Source organism: Ranitomeya imitator, chromosome 2 (assembly GCF_032444005.1).
Source record: "Ranitomeya imitator isolate aRanImi1 chromosome 2, aRanImi1.pri, whole genome shotgun sequence".
In the NCBI taxonomy this organism is placed as follows: Eukaryota; Metazoa; Chordata; class Amphibia; order Anura; family Dendrobatidae; genus Ranitomeya; species Ranitomeya imitator.
This window is the reverse complement of record NC_091283.1, coordinates 321,349,120-321,364,060: the sequence shown is the minus strand read 5'-3', so window position 1 is coordinate 321,364,060 and position 14,941 is coordinate 321,349,120. Positions and strand designations below refer to the sequence as shown.

At 46.0% G+C, this 14,941-nt stretch overlaps 1 pseudogene; it reads right to left on the bottom strand.

The window, feature by feature from the left end:
• LOC138666479 (zinc finger protein 432-like) overlaps positions 1-4,882 on the bottom strand; it is a 67,392-nt pseudogene extending 62,510 nt beyond the window's left edge.
• Positions 4,883-14,941: the final 10,059 nt, after the last annotated feature.

Genomic DNA, 14,941 nt, shown 5'->3' with positions numbered 1-14,941 from the left:
GTAGGATGGATTGGAGTGGTGCCAGAGGGGAGTCCAGAGAGTAGGAGGTTGCAGTAGTCTAGGCGGGAGATGATAAGGGCATGCACTAGCATTTTTGCAGTGTTGCGGATCCGGGAAATATTTTTGAGTTTGAGACGACAGGAGGAGGCAAGGGCTTGGATATGTGGCTAGAAAGAGAGGGCAGAGTCGAGGATCACCCCGAGAATATAATACAGCCCACCTCCCCATAATATATAATGTAGCCCCCATAGAATATAATGCACCCCCCCCATAGTATATGACACAGCCTCCCCATAGAATATAATATACCCCCACAATAGTATATAACACAGCCACATAGTATATAACACGGCCTTCCCCATAGAATACAATATACCCCCATAGTATATAGCAAAGCCCGCATAGTATATAGCACAACCCGTATAGTATATAGCAAAGCCCGCATAGTATATAGCACAACTCGCATAGTATATAGCAAAGCCCGCATAGTATATAGCACAACCCGCATAGTATATAGCACAACCCGCATAGCATATAGCACAACCCGCATAGCTGATAACACAGCCCACGTAGTAGTATACAGCACAGCCCACACAGTAGTATACAGCACAGTCCACGTAGCAGTATACAGCACAGCCCACGTAGCAGTGCACAGCCCACGTAGCAGTATACAGCACAGCCCACGTAGCAGTATACAGCACAGCCCACATAGCAGTATACAGCACAGACCATGTAGTAGTATATACCACAGCCCACGTAGTAGTATACAGCACAGCCCACACAGTAGTATACAGGACACCCCACACAGTAGTATACAGCACAGCCCACACAGTAGTATACAGCACAGCCCACACAGTAGTACAGTGGGGCAAAAAAGTATTTAGTCAGTCAGCAATAGTGCAAGTTCCACCACTTAAAAAGATGAGAGGCGTCTGTAATTTACATCATAGGTAGACCTCAACTATGGGAGACAAACTGAGAAAAAAAAATCCAGAAAATCACATTGTCTGTTTTTTTATCATTTTATTTGCATATTATGGTGGAAAATAAGTATTTGGTCAGAAACAAAATTTCATCTCAATACTTTGTAATATATCCTTTGTTGGCAATGACAAAGGTCAAATGTTTTCTGTAAGTCTTCACAAGGTTGCCACACACTGTTGTTGGTATGTTGGCCCATTCCTCCATGCAGATCTCCTCTAGAGCAGTGGCTTTTCGCTTGGCAACACGGACTTTCAACTCCCTCCAAAGGTTTTCTATAGGGTTGAGATCTGGAGACTGGCTAGGCCACTCCAGGACCTTGAAATGCTTCTTACGAAGCCACTCCTTCGTTGCCCTGGCGGTGTGCTTTGGATCATTGTCATATTGAAAGACCCAGCCACGTTACATCTTCAATGCCCTTGCTGATGGAAGGAGGTTTGCACTCAAAATCTCACGATACATGGTCCCATTCATTCTTTCATGTACCCGGATCAGTCGTCCTGGCCCCTTTGCAGAGAAACAGCCCCAAAGCATGATGTTTCCACCACCATGCTTTACAGTAGGTATGGTGTTTGATGGATGCAACTCAGTATTCTTTTTCCTCCAAACACGACAAGTTGTGTTTCTACCAAACAGTTCCAGTTTGGTTTCATAATACCATAGGGCATTCTCCCAAAACTCCTCTGGATCATCCAAATGCTCTCTAGCAAACTTCAGACGGGCCCGGACATGTACTGACTTAAGCGGTGGGACACGTCTGGCACTGCAGGATCTGAATCCATGGTGGCTTAGTGTGTTACTTATGGTAGGCCTTGTTACATTGATCCCAGCTCTCTGCAGTTCATTCACTAGGTCCCCCCGCGTGGTTCTGGGATTTTTGCTCACCGTTCTTGTGATAATTCTGACCCCACAGGGTGGGATTTTGCGTGGAGCCCCAGATCGAGGGAGATTATCAGTGGTCTTGTATGTCTTCCATTTTCTAATTATTGCTCCCACTGTTGATTTCTTCACTCCAAGCTGGTTGGCTATTGCAGATTCAGTCTTCCCACCCTGGTGCAGGGCTACAATTTTGTTTCTGGTGTCCTTTGACAGCTCTTTGGTCTTCACCATAGTGGAGTTTGGAGTCAGACTGTTTGAGGGTGTGCACAGGTGTCTTTTTATACTGATAACAAGTTTAAACAGGTGCCAATACTACAGGTAATGAGTGGAGGAAAGAGGAGACTCTTAAAGAAGAAGTTACAGGTCTGTGAGAGCCAGAAATCTTGATTGTTTGTTTCTGACCAAATACTTATTTTCCACCATAATATGCAAATAAAATGATAAAAAAACAGACAATGTGATTTTCTGGATTTTTTTTTCTCAGTTTGTCTCCCATAGTTGAGGTCTACCTATGATGTAAATTACAGACGCCTCTCATCTTTTTAAGTGGTGGAACTTGAACTATTGCTGACTGACTAAATACTTTTTTGCCCCACTGTATATAGCACAGCCCACATAGTAGTATATAGCACAGCCCACATAGTAGTATATAGCCCAGCCCACATAGTAGTATATAGCACAGCCCACACAGTAGTATACAGCACTGCTCACATAGTAGTATACATCACAGCCCACACAGTAGTATATGGCACAGCCCACATAGTAGTATACAGCACAGCCCACATAGTAGTATATAGCACAGCCCACACAGTAGTAGATAGCACAGCCCACACAGTAGTATACAGCACAGCCCACACAGTAGTATACAGCACAGCCCACATAATAATATAAAGCACAGCCCACACAGTAGCATATAGCACAGCCCACATAGTAGTATACAGCACAGCCCTCATTTCTCCTCCCCCTAGAATGGCCCTACAGTCCAGTAAAAAAACACACACTCACCTCTCCTCGTGCCCACGTTGCTCCCTGCTCCTGTCTCGGCGGCTGCTGCTGCACTGTCTGGGACACAGTGAGTGCGCGCGCACACGCAGTGTCATTGGCAGAGCGGGGAATGATGAGAAAGGGAGCGTCGTCAGACGCTCTCTCCTCCATCATTGCATTCCACTGTATCGGCGTCATAGACGCCAGTATAGTTGAATGCGGCGGCGGCGCTGGTGGGGGGTGAGTCGGCGCGCAGCAGCCCACTACTGGCACCGGCCCTTCTGGCATTTGCCAGAGCTGCCCGATGGCCAGTCCGGCCCTGCCTGAGAACCACACCTGTGCTGGTCAAGACCCGGAGTCCAGAATATGCCTGCCAAGGCCTGAGAACCTGACCTGTGCCAGTCAAGACCCAGAGTCCAGACTATGACAGGCAAGAGCTGAGTCCCAGCTTTTATTTCTTATGGAACAAGAGACATCTGCTGTTGGTCAAGCACTGAAGATCTGTGAGGAGACTCTGCTCAGTAGTATATGCCTGCAGTGAAGAGCAGGAGGCGGGCCATTGCTTCCAGCACTGATGTCAGTATAGTTGTTTACCTAGGGTAGTACAAGAGACAAGGCGAAAGCTGGTTGAAGTGAAGGAGGTGGCCCAGCGAGCCCTGATAGACTAGGAGAGTTAGGAGACGGAGACCCCGCTAGGGTCTGTGTTCTTAGAAGAGACAGAGTGTTGTCGACCATATGTATCAGGAAAATCACCCTTGTCAGTAGCTAACGTAACATGTGGTTAGAGGCTGCTATTACAGTGAGAGTGAGCCGGAGAATTCATTGTGTATCTGATATTGGATATTAAACCTCGTAATCACCATGTTTTGCATTATTCACTGTTACCACACTGATCACAATTCCCATTTTCAGGAAATAAATAATTATATTGGTTACTTCCAGTTTGTGTGTTGTATCTGGTCACCTGCTTAAAGGGGCATTATACTGTGAGGAGGGCATCATATATACACTGTGTGTGGGGCCAAGAAAGGGGCCCTGTACTATGAGAACAATACGGCTATGTGCACACGTTGTGGTTTTTACAGCGGAACCGCTGCGATTTTGATGCTGCGGGTCCGCAGCAGTTTCCATTGCGTTTACAGTAAACATGTAAACTAATGGGAAACCGCAAACCGCTGTGCACATGCTGCGGGAAAAACCGCGCAGAAACGCAGCGGTTGACAACCCGCAGCATGTCACTTCTTTGTGCAGAATCGCAGCGATTCTGCACACATAGAAATGCATTGATCCGCTTACTTCCCGCATGGGGCTGTACCCACCATGCGGGAAGTGAGCGGATAATGTGCGGTTGCTACCCGGGGTGGGGGAGAGGAGACTCTCCTCCAGGCCCCGGGAACCATATTTGTGGTAAAAAAAGAATTAAAATAAAAAATAATGATATACTCACCTCCCAGCGATGCACGTGGCCGTCCGGTCTCAGGTTTGCTATGCGAGCAGGACCTGCGGTGACGTCGCGGTCACATGACCGTGACGTCACAAAGGTCCTTCTCGCACAGCATCTTTGGAACCGGACCGCCGCCTGCAGCACCGAGGAGATCGGGACGTCAGTGGTTGAGTATAACCATTTTTTTTCATTTTTAACATTACTATTGATGCTGCATCAATAGTAAAACCAGTGCAGGAGTAAAACCCGCAGCGGAAACCGCAAGAGAAACAGTGATAAATGTGCAGGGATAACAGCAGCGGTTTTGCCCTGCAGATTTATCAAATCCGCTGCGGGAGAACCCGCAGGGACCCGAACCTTCGTGTGCACATAGCCTACGTTTCCTCACTTCCTGTCTTCCATAGTTGGGTCGTATGTATCTATTACAGGAAACAGAACAAAAACATTATGATTCTTATAAAGAGCAACAAAAAACCCATAAGTCTCAGTGCTGAAGGGGTTAATGTCCCCCACGCTCAGTAATGGGGAATCTCCACATACCTCCACCTGCAGTCACACTCCACATGGCTACTCTGTGCGCACAGGACCTGTGATGAGGTCACAGGAGGGGAGGAGTCAGGGGTCACATGATCAGGGGCCTCAGGGAATGATAGCCGCAGTGTAGACACTGCATGGAAACTTCTCCTCAGTCAGTGACATTTCCGCCATTATTTGCCCTCACTACTGGCACAATTACCCCGCGCCGCCTTTTCTACACAATTTTATGTGTGGAATGTAACGTGTGATTTCTCTGCTGGAGACAAATAGACCCCACACATGAGGGAATTATCACCAGTTACCGGACGTCTACTATATGGTGACATATGATTGTGCTCCTGACTCCATACCAGGAGCTAAAATGCCGAAATATCGGTTATTTAACCCCTTCCAGAGGATTTTAGAGAGATTAATAAAATCACGGTTCACAATCCCTATCGTTTACCCCTTATACCTGACCTGTTTAGCCAATTACCTGGAGATAAATGATTTTACAAACTCGGCGTGAGTGGGGCATATAACCTTATTATTATTTATATATATATATATAGCACCATTGATTCCATGGTGCTGTACATGAGAAGGGGTTACATACAAGTTACAGATATCACTTATAGTAAACTAACAATGACAGACTGATACAGAGGGGCGAGGACCCTGCCCTTGCGGGCTTCCATTCTACATAATGGTGGGGAAGGAGACAATACGTTGAGGGTTGCTGCAGCTCCGGTGTTGGTGAGGCGGTGGCTTCGGTAGTGATGAGGAGGCAGCGGGGTCAGTGCAGGCTCTAGGCTTTCCTGAAGAGATGGGTTTTCAGGTTCCGTCTGAAGGATCCGAATGTGGTTGATAGTCGGACGTGTTGGGGCAGAGAATTCCAGAGGATGGGGGATATTCGGGAGAAGTCTTGGAGGCGGTTGGATGAGGAGCGAATAAGTGTGGAGGAGAGAAGGAGGTCTTGGGAGGACCGGAGATTACGTGAGGGAAGATATCGGGAGATTAGTTCAGAGATATATGGAGGAGACAGGTTGTGGATGGCTTTGTAGGTCAGCATTAGTAATTTGAACTGGATACGCTGAGGGAATGGGAGCCAGTGAAGAGATTTGCAGAGGGGGGAAGCAGAGGAGTAGCGAGGAGAGAGATGAATTAGTCGGGCAGCAGAGTTAAGAATGGACTGGAGAGGTGCAAGGGTGTTTAGCAGGGAGGGCGCAGAAAAGGATGTTGCAGTAGTCAAGGCAGGAGATGATGAGGGCATGCACAAGCATTTTAGTAAATTGACGATTGAGGAAGGGACGGATTCTGGAGATATTTTCGAGCTGGAGGCGACAGGAGGTGGAGAGAGCTTGGACGTGCGGTTTGAAGGACAGGGCAGAGTTGAAGGTTACTCCGAGGCAGCGGACTTCTGGTACAGGGGAAAGCATGATGTCATTGATTGCGGTAGATAGGTCAGGTAAGGAAGATCTATGGGATGGAGGAAAGATGATGAGTTCAGATTTGTCCACATTGAGTTTGAGGAAGCGAGAGGAGAAGAAGGAGGATATGGCTGATAGGCACTCTGGGATTCTGGACAGCAGAGCGGTGACGTCTGGGCCAGAGAGGTAGATCTGAGTGTCATCAGCATAGAGGTGGTACTGGAATCCATGGGACTTTATGAGTTGTCCCAAGCCAAGTGTATAGATTGAGAAGAGTAGGGGTCCTAGAACAGAGCCTTGGGGTACTCCAACAGAGAGAGGGTGGGATGAGGAGGTAGTGTCGGAGTGGGAGACGCTGAGTATGCGGTTGGAAAGGTACGAGGAGATCCAAGATAGGGCGAGGTCTTTGATGCCAAAGGAGGAGAGGATCTGTAGTAGGAGGCAGTGGTCAACTGTGTCGAAAGCAGAGGACAGGTCTAGAAGGAGGAGTACAGAGTATTGTCCATTAGCTTTCGCGGTAAGTAGGTCATTAGTGATTTTGGTCAGGGCGGTCTCAGTTGAGTGATGGGGCGGAAACCAGATTGTAGATTGTCAAAGAGCAAGTTAGATGAGAGGTGGGAGGAAAGTTCAGAGTGGACGTGCTGCTCCAGGAGTTTGGAAGCGACCCTTATATATGTACGCCATGGTGATGAATGGAAGACCGCATTCAATACACTTGAGGGTCATATTGAAAATTTGGTGCTGCCATTCGGATTAAGCAATGCTCCATCAGTCTTTGAAAATGTCATAAATTATGTGTTTTTCTCACTGGTGGGTAGATTTGTGGTAGTTTACCTGGGTGATATATTGAGTTACTCACGTACTCTGCAGGAGCATGGCGAGCATATCAGGCAGCTGGAGTGGGAAAAACATTACCTAGCAATCCCTCTTTGACATTTGGAAGAGATCCATCATTTAAAAAATGTCCTAGCACCAAGAAAGATAAAAGAGAAGAAGGAAGATTCGCTAAAAGTGGCATGTCTTCCTAATAAAATCATTGCATGCAATCATAATGATGAGCGAACATACTCGCCACTACTTGGTACTCGCCCGAGTACCGCTATGCTTGGTATACTCGGCGTTTCTGTGATTATTCGTTGGGAGCTCGGGTCTCCACCCTACAATTTTGGCGCTCTTTAGAGCTCCAATCAACATGCAGTGATTGTCTGCCATGCACTGTAATGCCGCAGCCATCTTTGTTGTGGTATTACAGTGATTGGCTGGCCGCACAGTAGCATCAGGTCTGTAAGAGACCTGCCGCCGCCCTGCTCGCCGCATTCTGCTGCGGACTCAGCTAGTGTTAGGGAGAGTTGCTGCTGAGATAGGGACAGATTTGTGCTTTTATTAGATACTCTGGGTATACCATCCTAGAATCCACGAATCCAGCTAAACCAACAGTCCTTCTAAGGACTAATTACAGGGTATATAGATTGCAGCGCTAGGTAGGCAGTGAGTATATGTGCATATATACATATCAGTGCAAGGCATGCAGGCACTGCATGTGGGCATATACTGTAGATATCATTGCATGCATCAAAAGGGTCCATTACTGTCTGTTGCTGCTGCTATTACATATATACCTGTCACGATACCTGGGTATTAATGCTGCAGAGGAAACTGCACCCAGCAGCAACGGAGCTGGACCAGACACCGGGTAACTAACCTGATCACCAACGGGATCTTCCACATGAGACAGTGATCAGGTAAAGCAACAGGACCTTAGACCATGTGACAGAGTGGGAGGCAGTCAGGGGGCAGAACCAGAAACAGAGAAACAGAGAAGGAACAAGCATAAAAGAACATAGAACATAGAAGAGGATTCTTTACTGTTAGGGCAGTGAGAATCTGGAATTGCTTGCCTGAGGAGGTGGTGATGGTGAACTCAGTCGTGGGGTTCAAGAGAGGCCTGGATGTCTTCCTGGAGCAGAACAATATTGTATCATACAATTATTAGGTTCTGTAGAAGGACGTAGATCTGGGGATTTATTATGATGGAATATAGGCTGAACTGGATGGACAAATGTCTTTTTTCGGCCTTACTATGTTACTATGTTAGTGAAACAAGCAGAGGTTGTAGCCAGGAGATAACGAGATACCAACAGGGAGAGTCAGGGAATAGTCAGAAGCCAAGCCAGAAGTCAGTAATCCAGGAAAATGGATAAAGCACGTGACAGCAAGACACTAAGCAAGCCAGCACACACTTCAGAGGTCAAGCATACAGACTGCAGAAAACCCTATAGCTGACAAGGATACCAGGTAAGGAGCGAGTATAAATAGCTCTCCCATCTTGAAAGAGAGGCTAACAACATTAACCCTGAGAGAACAGGACATTAACCTTGTCCTAACCATGACTACCCCCCTTAACGGGGGGCAACTGGACCCCCAAGCTTCTCAGGGTACCTGGCATGAAAGCCCCGCACCAGTTGATCAGCTTGCACAGAACTGGCCAGAACCCATGATCGATCCTCAATAGAATATCCCTTCCAATGTATTAAGTACTGAAGCCTTCAATGCATCCACCATGAAACACTGGTGGAACATTGGATGAGGAATCTTCTCTAACCGTCCCCACAGGTTTTAATAGGGACCTGTGGAAGACATTAGATATTTTGAAGGAGGCGGGCAACTGTAATCTATATGCCACCGGGTTGATCACCTCTGTAATCTTGTATGGACCTATAAACCTGAGGCCCAACTTCATAGAGGGTACTTTAAGTTTGATGTTACGGGTAGACAACCACACCATCTCCCCCACCATAAGTGTAGGAGCTGACCCCCTCCTCCTGTCTGCAAAATGTTTGTACCTCCTTTGAGCTTTGGAGATATTACCCTGAACCTCCCTCCAAAAGGTTCTTAACTGTTGCACCAGACCCTCGGCACCAGGGCAACCAGAATCCATGCGGGAAAATTCTCCAAATTGTGGAACAAACCCATAATTGACCTGAAAAGGAAATATGCCAGTAGACTGATTAATACGACAGTTGAACGCAAATTCTGCCATGGGTAATAGCTCACACCAGTCCTCCTGTCTGGAAGAGGCAAGGCATCTTAAAATTTGTTCCAACGACTGGTTGGTGCGTTCAGTCTATTAGATTCCGGGTGATAAGCAGAGGAGAAAGACAACATAACCCCCAACTTCTTACAAAAAGTCCTCCAAAATCTAGCAACAAATTGCACACCCCTATCAGACACCACATTCACAGGGACCCCATGCAACCAAACTATATGCTGAATGAACAAACGAGCTAAGGTTTCAGCAGAAGGCAACGCAGATAACGGAACAAAGTGGGCTTGTTTAGAAAACCTATCAACCACCACCCAGACTACAGAGATGCCCTTTGAAGGAGGAAGATTAGTGATAAAATCCATGAACAGGTGTATCCAAGGTTTATCCGGAATTGGCAAAGGTACCAATTCCCCGGCCGGTCGGACCAGAGAGCTCTTAGAACGAGCACACACCCCACAAGTATTTACAAATTTTTTAATATCAGTACCCATAGAAGGCCACCAGAAATTCCTAGCTACCGCCCCCCGGGTAGCTGCAATCCCAGGGTGTGTACTCAACACAGACTCATGAAATTCTTGCAGAAGTGTGAGAGGGAAATGATCGGGTACAAACAGTTTGCCAGAGGGTTTATTCTTGGGAGCTTGTGACTGTGCTTCCAAAATCTCACTCTGTAACTCAGATGAGATTATAGCCACAACCACTCCAGGTTGAAGAATGGAGGAAGGAGGTTCTGGAGGGGGACACACAATCAAAACTTTGGGATAAGGCATTCCCCTTTACATTTTTAGACCCTGATCGGAACGTAACGGTAAAATGAAACCGAGAAAAAAAAAGTGCCCACCGAGCCTGTCTGGGTGTCAAGTCTTTTAGCAGACTCGATATAGGCCAAATTTTTATGATCAGTGATGACCGTAACGGGATGAACAGCCCCCTCCAAAAAAATGCCTTCATTCTTCGAAGGCCAATTTAGTTGCCAACAATTCCCTGTTCCCGACATCATAATTTCTTTCAGCTGAAGAGAATTTTTTAGAGAAAAATGCACAGGGTTTAAGGTTAGTAAGGGTGGACAGGTCATGAGACAACACGGCCCCCACCCCCACCTCCGATGCATCAACCTCCACGATAAAAGGTCTCGACGGATTGGGTTGTATCAACATGGGGGCTGAAAAAAAAACATTTCTTCAGTGTCTGGAAGGAACTTTTTGCGGCCACGGACCAATTTTTTACCTCAGCCCCTTTCAGTGTAAGGTCCGTTAAGGGTTTCACCACCTGCGAAAACCCTTTAATGAACTTCCTATAATAGTTAGCGAAGCCCAGAAATCGCTGCAACCCCTTCAGGTCATGAGGTTGCACCCAATCAGAAATGGCCTAAACCTTCCCCGGATCCATGCGGAACCCATCCCCAGATACAATTAATCCCAGAAAATACAGTTCTTGCATAAAGAATGAGCACTTCTCCAGTTTTGCGTATAAATGGTTCTCCCTGAGTCTCACAAGAACTGTACGAAGATAGTGTAAGTGAGACTGACTGTCCTCTGAGCATATCAAGATGTCATCCAGGTAAATGACAACACAGAACCCAATCAGGTCAGAAAAAACAACATTAATGAAATTCTGGAACACAGCAGCGGCGTTAGTGAGACCGAAGGGCATAACCAAATTTTCAAGCAAACCCTTGGTAGTCAGAAACGCTGTTTTCCATTCATCTCCCTCTCGTTTCCTTATCAGGTTATAAGCCCCGCGTAAGTCAAGCTTAGAAAACCATTTGGCCCCAGTGAGTTGATTACATACATCAGGAATCAGAGGAAGAGGATACATGTTTTTTACAGTAATCTTATTCATTTCTCGAAAGTTGAGGCACGGTCGCAAACCACAATCTTTTTTCTTCACAAAGAAAAACCCCGCTGCCACGGGTGAGACAGAGGACTGAATATGCCCCTTCCGGAGACTCTCAGTGATGTACTCTTTCATGGCTTGGTGCTTGGGTCCAGACAAATTGTATACACGAGCCTTTGGTAATTTGGCTCCTGGGATTACATTAATATCACAATCATCGGGTCGATGTGGTGGAATCGTCTCGGCCTCACTTTTGGAAAACACGTCTTTGAAGTCTTTCAGGTACTCCGGAATACCCTCCAGACCGACAGACGACACCGATACAGACTTTACCGGGTAAACAAGAGGTCCCAGGTTACAACATGGACCATTACCCTTACATCTCCATTGAGTAATCTCCCCCGCCACCCAATCAATGGCAGGATTGTGACGTTGCAGCCAAGGCATTCCCAGAACCAGTCCTACAGGCAGATTATTCAATACAAAATAACTTAATTGCTCCATGTGAGTGGAACCCACTTTCAGAGAAAAAACATCAGTTTTGAAACAAATTCCATCCCGGGTAAGAGGGGACGAATCAACAGCCACAATTTTAACAGGGTTTTTCAGCCTAACTGTCCATATCTTATTACGAGTCACAACTTGGGCATCAATCAAATTAATGGAAGAACCGCAGTCAACAAAAGCGGTGGTTACCACAGGACTGCCAGCAAGTTCAAATTCCACCTGGAGCACAAGTTTTGTAAGTGAGAAAAAATGTACCTGGTAGTCTGGACAACCTCCTAGATTTTTGCACACACTTCAGAGGTCAAACACACAGACTGCAGAACAACCTATAGCTGACAAGGATACCAGGTTAGGAGCAAGTATAAATAGCCCTCCCATCTTGAAAGAGAGGCTAACAATTTTAACCCTGAGAGAACAGGACATTAACCTTGTCTGTTGTGAATTTAGCTTTTGGGCTCCCTCCGGGGGTTGTAGAGGGTAATGCAGTTGTGCCTGGACTACAGGATTGGACAGGTGAATCTACTAATTGCAAAACTGACTGGGGTATATAGCTTTGCAGGACTCTTTAGTCCCTGCCAGTTGTCCATTGTTTTGGAGGATTCACTTCCTGCTGGTCTCTCCAGTTTGCTGTGCTTTTCTACAAAGATAAGTCCTGGCTTTGCTTTTGCTGTCCACCTGCTGTGGACCTTATAGTTCTGTGCATATTCATGTTTTTGTCTTGTCCAGCTTTGTCTGTGAAGGATTTTTTTCAGCCAAGCTGTGTCTCTGGAGATGCAGATATACCCTCCATGTCTTTAGTCAGATGTGGTGATTTGTATTTTCTGTGGTGGATATTTTCTAGTGTTTTAATACTGACCGCATAGTACTCTGTTCTATTCTTTCTTTTTAGCTAGTATGGCCTCCTATGCTAAAATCTGATTTCATATCTGTGTATGCTATTTCCCTCTCCTCTCACAGTCAATATTTGTGGGGGGCTATCTGTCCTTTGGGGATTTTCTCTGAGGCAAGATAGGTTTCCTGTTTCTGTCTTTAGGGGTAGTTAGATCTTAGCCTGGGTCGAGGGGTCTAGGGAGTGTTAGGTACCCCCCACGGCTACTTCTAGTTGCGCTGCTAGGTTCAGGGTTTGCGGTCAGTACAGGGACCACCTTCTCCAGAGTCCATCTCATGCTGCTCCTAGGCCACCAGATCATAACAGTACAACTGGCCAACAATGAGTTAAATGCATCTCAGAAGAAGGGAAGGAAGCTCTTGAGCCATTTTTTTTTCTCCAGTCTATTCTGTGTTCTCTTCCCTCTTAATCTCTGGGTGGCTACGGAATCTAGTATTAACATGAATGTTCAGGAGTTAGTTTCTCGGGTGGATCAGCTTGCTGCTAGGGTGCAAGGTATTTCAGATTATATTGTTCAGACTCCTGCCTTAGAGCCTAAGATTCCCACTCCTGATTTATTCTTTGGTGACAGATCCAAATTTTTGAGTTTCAAAAATAACTGTAAACTGTTTTTTGCATTGAGAAACCGGTCTTCTGGTGATCATATTCAGCAGGTTAAAATCATCATATCTCTGCTGCGTGGTGACACACAGGATTGGGCATTTTCCCTGGAAACTGGCAATCCTGCTTTGCTTAATGTTGATTCTTTCTTTCAGGCATTGGGGTTGTTGTATGATGAGCCTAATTCTGTGGATCAGGCTGAGAAAATCTTGTTGGCCCTGTGTCAAGGTCAAGAAGCGGCAGAATCGTATTGCCAGAAATTTAGAAAATGGTCTGTACTGACTAAATGGAATGAGGATGCCTTGGTGGCAATTTTCAGAAAGGGTCTTTCTGAATCCGTTAAAGATATTATGGTGGGGTTCCCCACGCCTGCTGGTCTGAGTGATTCTATGTCTCTGGCCATTCAGATTGATCGGCGTTTGCGCAAGCGCAGAGTTGTGCACACTGTGGCGTTGTCCTCTGAGCGGAACCCTGAGCCTATGCAGTGTGATAGGATTTTGTCTGGAGCTGAACGTCAAAGATTCAGGCGTCAGAATAGGTTGTTTTTACTGCGGCGATTCTGCTCATGTTATTTCTGATTGCCCTAAGCGTACAAAGAGAATCACTAGTTCTGTTACCATCAGTACTATACAACCTAAATTTCTGTTATCTGTGACCTTGATCTGCTCATTATCATCATTTTCTGTCATGGCATTTGTGGATTCAGGCACCGCTCTGAACTTAATGGACTTAGAATTTGCCAGACGTTGTGGTTTCTCCTTGCAGCCTTTGCAGAACCCTATTCCTTTGAGGGGCATTGATGCTACACCGTTGGCTAAAAATAAACCTCAGTTTTGGACACAGCTGACCATGCGCATGGCGCCAGCCCATCAGGAAGATTGTCGTTTTCTGGTGTTGCATAATTTGCATGATGATATTGTGCTGGGTTTTCCATAGTTGCAGCTACATAATCCGGTGTTAGATTGGAAATCCATGTCTGTGACTAGTTGGGGTTGTCAGGGGATTCATGATCATGTTCCTTTGATGTCAATTTCCTCTTCCCCCTCTTCTGAAATTCCTGAGTTTTTGTCAGACTTCCAGGATGTATTCGATGAGCCCAAATCCAGTTCCCTTCCACCGCATAGGGACTGTGATTGTGCTATTGACTTGATTCCGGGTTGTAAGTTCCCTAAGGGCCGACTTTTCAACCTGTCTGTGCCAGAACATGCCGCCATGCGGAGCTATATTAAGGAGTCTTTGGAGAAGGGGCATATTCGGCCATCTTCTTCACCGTTGGGAGCGGGGTTCTTTTTTGTTGCCAAGAAGGATGGCTCCTTGAGACCCTGTATTGATTATCGCCTCTTGAATAAGATCACGGTCAAATTTCAATACCCTTTGCCTTTGCTTACTGATTTGTTTGCTAGGATTAAGGGGGCTAGCTGGTTTACTAAGATTGACCTTCGAAGGGCATATAATCTTATTCGTATTAAGCAGGGTGACGAATGGAAAACTGCATTTAATACGCCCGAAGGCCATTTTGAATACCTTGTGATGCCATTCGGACTCTCTAATGCTCTATCTGTGTTCCAATCCTTCATGCATGATATCTTTCGGAGTTATCTTGATAAATTCATGGTTGTATATTTGGATGATATTTTGATTTTTTTCCAATGATTGGGAGTCTCATGTGAAACAGGTCAGGATGGTATTTCAGATCCTCTGTAATAATGCTTTATTTGTGAAGGGGTCAAAGTGCCTCTTTGGAGTGCAGAAGGTTTCTTTTTTGGGTTTCATTTTTTCTCCCTCATCTATAGAAATGGATCCGGTTAAGGTTCAGGCCATTCATGATT